Source organism: Nannospalax galili, unplaced genomic scaffold, assembly GCF_000622305.1.
Source record: "Nannospalax galili isolate Female #2095 unplaced genomic scaffold, S.galili_v1.0 scaffold66, whole genome shotgun sequence".
Lineage (NCBI taxonomy): Eukaryota > Metazoa > Chordata > Mammalia > Rodentia > Spalacidae > Nannospalax > Nannospalax galili.
This window is the reverse complement of record NW_008356058.1, coordinates 4,317,465-4,322,778: the sequence shown is the minus strand read 5'-3', so window position 1 is coordinate 4,322,778 and position 5,314 is coordinate 4,317,465. Positions and strand designations below refer to the sequence as shown.

The following is a 5,314-nucleotide window of genomic DNA, read 5'->3' as shown; positions in this document are numbered from 1 at the left end:
ACTGTCTTATGTTGTGATATTAATGTTAACATATCTTGGGGACAAGAATTGGAAAGGTTATGGTTTAGTAGTGACGTATTTGTGTGTCAGGTTGACAAGGGATCAATTGTGCTGAATAGTTTTAGTGTCAGGTTGACACACCTGGGTTGAGGAAGCCTCAATTGGGGAATTGCCTTCATTGGACTGGCCTGTGGCCATGCCCATTGGGCACCTTCTTGGTTGTTGAGTGATGTGGGAGGGCCCAGCCCACTGTGGGTGGTGCCACCCATGGGCAGGTGGGCCTGTGTTGCATAAGAAAGCAGGCTGAGCAGGGGCCAGGGGAGCAAGCCAGCAAGCAGCGATCTTCCATGGCTTGTGCTCCAGCTCCTGCCTCCAAGTTCCTGCCATAAGGTCCTACCTTGGGCTCCCTGATAAACTGTAACCTGGGAGATGTAAGCCGAATAAACCTTTTCGTATCCAAGTTGGTATTGGTCAGAGTGTTTTGTCATAGCAATGGAGAGATAAACTAAGCCAAGGTTTTCCCATCTCTTTCTTCAAAAGATTTAAAGTTTATACTCTAGAGGTCTTCAATATCATTGATTAGATTTATTCCTATATGTTTTTTTTGAGGAATTACAGTTTAATTCTAAATTGGAGAAACAGCAATTTTCTGTACTTTCTATTTGAAATTTGCAAAGGTGATACAGAACACTGAACAACAACCACACACAGTTTTCACCAAGAATTGAGAAATAGTGAGTCCATGATTGGGGTTTTAAATGTTATTTTTAAGTGTGTGTGTGTGTGTGTGTGTGTGTGTGTGTGTGTGTACCCATGAATGTGCATGTCTGTGTGATAGAGTATTCAAATGCATCCATAGTAGTTAATATTTGGATGAAACTAAAAAACTATCTTCATGCCATGGCATTGTTCTTCACAAGTCGTCTGCAAAGCTGACTTGGTTGGCTTCACTCCCAGTGCCCTGCCTTGATGTGCCCTGTAGGAATATGCTTACCAAAAAGGGTGAAGCACACCTTCATTTGATATTTTATTCAAAATTAATGAAATGGTAAACAGGTAGATGACAATCCAGTACCGTTAGTTGGATAATATTTAAAATTTGACATATTTCTAAGCTCACCATCACCTTTATTACCATCAAATATTTTAGTCTATGTAGTCAAAGTCTTTTGGAATTCCAAAATTTTTATCAATTTTATTTTCTTCAAACCCAAATTTTCTTTTGGCCCAGGATTTTATCGCAAATATGTGATCAGTCCATTGGGTAGCAGCTTCTTTGGCTACTTTATTTGCTTGACGTATCTCTTCTACAACTTGTGGGTCACATTCTTTGTATGTTTCTACTTCTGCCTTAAGTTGTTCCCTCATGTCCCGAAATGAAGAAAGCTCTTTTGCAAGTATGGCTCATTCTTCTGTCTCTTGTCAGCCAATTCTAGCTTTCTCGATGCTTTTCTGTAGGTTTGCAGGCTTTTAGCTTCCCTCAGACAGCTGAAATTCCAGAACCTCCAACTTACATTTCCATGCATGAAGACCTTTACTTGGAAAAGCCCAATAATAATTTGAAGTTCCAATCCTCTCACGGTCAACCATACTATCATCAACTAAGCTTTGAAGGGCTTCTTTTACTGACACAGCAGTAATGCCTTTCTCTTCCGGAGCAATCTTCTCCAAGTCTTTCATTATTCTTGTATGTTTTCAGGGCCATTGCAAATGGGAATTTTTTCATGAACTCCTTCTTGCTTGCTTGTTATTGATACATAGAAAGACTATTAATTTCTTTTTTATTTTTAATTATTTAAATTTTATTTTATGTGCATTAATGTATTGCTTGCATGTAAGACACCTGTGTTAGTGCATTCATGTCATGCAATGCCCCTGGACATCAGAAGAGGGTGTTGGATCCCTTGGAACTGGAGTTCCAGACAGTTGTTAGCTGCCATATGGGTGCTGAAAATTGAAACTGAGTCCTCTGCAAGAGCAGTCAGCGTTATTAACCACTGAGTCATCTCTCCTGCCCTGAAAGGCTACTAATTTCTATAGATGGATTTTGTTTGCTATCACTTTGCTGAAAGCATTGATCATTTCTAGAAGTCTTCTGGTGCATTTTTTTAGCGGGGGGAGGATCTCATTCTAATATTACATCATCTGCAAAGACAAATAGCATTATCTCTTTTCATATTAGTATCTTTGTAATTTCCTTCTCTTCTCCTACTACTCTAGATAGAATTTCAAACACCGTATTGAAAAGGAGTGGGTTTCCAGTCTTATCTGGGTCCTGATTTTAATGGGAATGCCTTAAATTTTTCTCCATTTAGTATGTTGTTGACTATGAGCTTGTTGTATATGGCCTTAATTATGTTGAGGTATGTTCCCCCTGGTCCAATGTCATCTAGGACTTTTATCATAAGTGCATGTTTGATGTTGTCTAAGGCCTTTTCTGTATCTATTGAGATAATCATGTGAATTTTGGCTTTAAGTCCATTTATATGATTTATTACAATTATTGTCTTACCTATATTTTACCATCCCTGCATCTTTGGAATAAAGCCTATTTGATCATGGTGGGTGATCTTTTTTATGTGTGTCTGTATTCAGTTTCTGAGTATGGTGTGAATCTTTGCACCTATGTTCATTAGGAATATGGGTCTGTAGTTTTCTCTTATCGTTGTTGTGTCTTTACCTAGTTTCCTTACTAAAGCAATACTGGCTTCATAGAAGGAGTTTGGAAGTTCTCTCCCTATATCTGTTTCTATCTTTTTAAGACAATTTAATAATCTTAATAATTTAAGTAATATTGGTTATAGATCTTCTTTTTAATAATCTTAATAATTTAAGTAGTATTGGTTATAGATCTTCTTTAAAGGTATGGTACAATTCTGCTGTGAATCCATCTGGGCCTTGGTTTTTTTGTTTTTTTTTTTTTAAATTGTATTACTGTTTCAATTTCCTTATGGGACCATTAAACTGTTGATCTCTTCCTTGTTTAACTTTGATAGTTCTATTGGATTTACGTATTCATCCATTTCTCTTAGACTTTAGAATTTAGTAGCATACAGGTTTCTAAATTATTCCTTTATGATCTTCTGCATCTTTTTGGTGTCTGTTATGACGTTGACTTAGATTTGCACTTTCTTTTGATTAGCTGGTCTAATGGTCTGTCTATCTTGTTTATCTTTTCAAATTCAGGTCTTAGAGTCATTGATTCTTTATATTGTTTTCTTTGTTCTATTACATTGATGTGTGCTCTGTTTTTTATTTCTTATTTTTCTTCTGGGTTTAGGTTTAGTTTGTTCTTGTTTTTTCAAATTCTTGAATTGTACCATTAAGTCATTTATATGTGCTTTTTCTGATTTTTTAATGTAGGTGCTTAGAAATATAAACTTCCCTGTTAGGACTACTATTAATATGTTTCAGAGGTTTTGCTGGGCTGTATTATCACTTTCATTTGTTTCCACGAATATTTTTCTTTATTTCTTCAATGGCCCATTCATCATTCAGAAGTATGTTATTTGATCTTCATAAGTTTGTGTACTTACTAGAGATTCTTTTGCTGTTTATTTTAAGCTTTATTGCATTGTAGTCCAATAGAATACATGGAATTATTTCCATTTTTCTGTATTTGTTGGAGCCATTTTTGTGCCCCAATATCTGATTTACTTTAAAGACACTTCCATGGGATGCTCAGTATAATGTATATTTTTGGGTGCTTGGGTGGAATATGCTGTAGATGTCTGCTAGGTCCATTTGATGTATGGACCTTTTAATTCAGATATTTCTCTGTTTACTCTTTGTCCAGTTTATCTTGGAGAGCGTGGAATATGGAAGTCACCCACTATTACTAAGTTGGGGTAATCTGTGTCTTGAAGTTCAGTAGTCTGTTTTTATGAAATTAGGTACACCAGAGTTGGGTGCATATATGTTCATGATTGTAACATGTAATGTCTTCCTCACCAACTATCCCCTTGATCAGAATTTGATGACCTTCTTTATCTCTTCTGACGTATTTTAATTTGAAGTTTGTCAGATATTAGAATCACAATGCCTGCTTGTTTCTTAATGCCATTTGCTTCGAATATTTTTTTCTGTTCTTTCACTCTGAACAGCTTCCTATCCCTTAAGGTAAAATGAGCTTATTGTAGACAACAAAATTGTGAATTTCAATTCTTAATGTACTGAATTAGTCTGTGTTTTTTTACTATGGAGTTGAGCCCATTGATATTAAAAGTTATTATTGAAAGACACATATTGGTTGCTGTCCTTTTATTTTCTATTTGTGTTCTCAGTTGTATTTTGTGTTTTCATAATTTTACCCTCCTTTGTTTTCTTTCTGGAACCTCTTGGGTATGGTCATTCTGTTTTTCAATCTTTTGTGTTACCTTGACTATTCTTTTCAGGCCTGGTTTTTGTGGACACAATTTTTTTTCAGCTGATTTGTATCATGGAAAATTTTTCTTTCCCCTTCAAATATGATAGATAATTTTGTTGGATAAAGTATTCTGGGTTGGTATCTCTGATCATTTAGAACTTGAAATACTTTGCTCCAGGCTCTTCTGACCCTTATAGTCTGCAATGAAATTATATTACTTGTTGTTTTCTCTTGCAGCTTTCAGTACCCACTCTCTTTTCTGTATGTTTATTGTTTATACTGTGATATGCTGTGGGAAGTTTCTGTCCTGGTTCTGTCTATTTGGTGTTCTGTGTGCTTCTTGTATCTGTATGGGTATAACATTCTTTAGGGGAACTTTCTTCTATAATTCAGCTGAAGATCTGGTCAATGCCATTGTCCTGAGATTCTTCTCCTTCCTCTATGCCTATGATGCATGCATTTGGCCTTTTCATCATGTCCTAACTTTCCTACATATTCCATTCCTTTTCTTTCATATTCTTTGCTTGAGCTGTTCAATTCTTCAACTCTATCATACAGTTTTGACATCCTATTTTCCATTTGATTCATTCTCCTGATGAGAATTTCTCCTGTTGTTTCAAATTGGCTTATTGAGATTTTCAATTCCTTCTTCATTTCAGCCTGAGTTGTCTTCAATATTTCTACTTCATTTGTGAATTCATTTTTAAATCCTGAATTGTCTTTGACATTTCATTTAGCCTTATAGTTGTATTTTCTTGAGCATTGTTCAAGGGTTTAGTCATATTTTCTATGAGTTCTTTGAGTTGTTTGTGCATTATTTAAAGTTATTGAATTATTTGATTATGTTTATGATTATTTTTAAAATTTCTGTGTTCTCAGCTTCCTCTGGGCATTTCTCATTGTAAAACATTTCTATAGGACTTGAGGATTTGGTAGGACATAGTATCT

General features: G+C 35.4%; 1 pseudogene; it reads right to left on the bottom strand.

Moving 5' to 3' along the window:
- Positions 1–1,117: 1,117 nt before the first annotated feature.
- On the bottom strand, positions 1,118–1,680 carry LOC103750908 (annotated as a pseudogene).
- Positions 1,681–5,314: the final 3,634 nt, after the last annotated feature.